The sequence below is a fragment of the Octopus bimaculoides genome, chromosome 2, assembly GCF_001194135.2.
Source record: "Octopus bimaculoides isolate UCB-OBI-ISO-001 chromosome 2, ASM119413v2, whole genome shotgun sequence".
Lineage (NCBI taxonomy): Eukaryota > Metazoa > Mollusca > Cephalopoda > Octopoda > Octopodidae > Octopus > Octopus bimaculoides.
The window spans coordinates 39989690-39990900 of NC_068982.1; the positions used below are offsets into that span (position 1 = coordinate 39989690).

General features: G+C 20.0%; 1 protein-coding gene across 1 annotated transcript in view; it reads left to right on the forward strand.

The window, feature by feature from the left end:
- Positions 1-1211, forward strand: part of LOC106884224 (GTPase-activating Rap/Ran-GAP domain-like protein 3) — a 1434052-nt gene that overhangs the window by 412668 nt on the left and 1020173 nt on the right. The window lies entirely within an intron of this gene.

Sequence of the window (1211 nt, forward strand, 5' to 3'; positions counted from 1 at the left end):
ATATATATTCATATTTATATGCTTGTGTGCACATGTGTGTCAACTTATATTTCTGTTTGTATTACTTGTATCCTATTGAGGCCGTAGAAATTGAAAAGTACTAATTATTGTAAACCATTGTAATAAATATTGCATTTCATTTTGTAAATCTATCACTTTCGTTATTACAAAAGCGTTTGCAAGAATTTATTGTGGAGTAGGAAATATTTTCTATATGCTATTATGAAAACAAAAATAAGGATATATTATATTCACTCACGAAATTCATTAAAGAAAACTTTTAATCAACGATTCATTAATTCAGATGTTTCTAAATACACCGATGTTAAACTACATTATTTCTTACATAAAAATGATAATAATATATAAATAAATAAATTACCTGAATTTTACTTAATTTTACAGAAGAAAATTAATTCGAGTAAGCCAATAGTTTTATTTTTCTATAATTTTTATGTGCATTTAAGTTCGAAAGAATATATGATGATATATACTATACAATATAGGGTCTACAGGAAATATTTTTATAAGCATAATTATTGAAAAGGATATATAATTATATTTAAGAATTATTCAAATTTATTTATGCGTATTAATATTTTTTTTTCTAGTTTATCAGAGGAAATAACCAATGAAAATCAATGTTTATAATGTTACACATTCATTGCTTACGGGAAAATAACCGGAAATACATATTTACAACAGAAATGTTTTTAATTACGATTGGGTCTGTTATGAAATTACTTATATACTGTTATTATATTTAATTCATTTACTTATAATCATTTTATATGAAGATGATAGCATTATACTTTTATTAAATTTAATTATACTATTATTTATATTTAATAGCATTATATACTATTATTTATATTTAATAGCATTATACACTATTATTATATTTAATTTATATACTTATAATCATTTTATATGAAGATGATAGCATAATTAAAACTTATGTCTTGAATTTAGTTTGCACTTCTTAAGACAAATATATTATGGTGGTTAATACTAAATTTATTTATTAATCTACTGAAATATCCAAAATATCCTCTTTAGTATAATACTTTAATATATATATATATATAATTATTTATTCATTTATTTATTTATATATTAAATATTAAATATATGTATATATATATTATACACACACACACACACACACACAGACACACTCATATATATATATATATATATGTATATATATA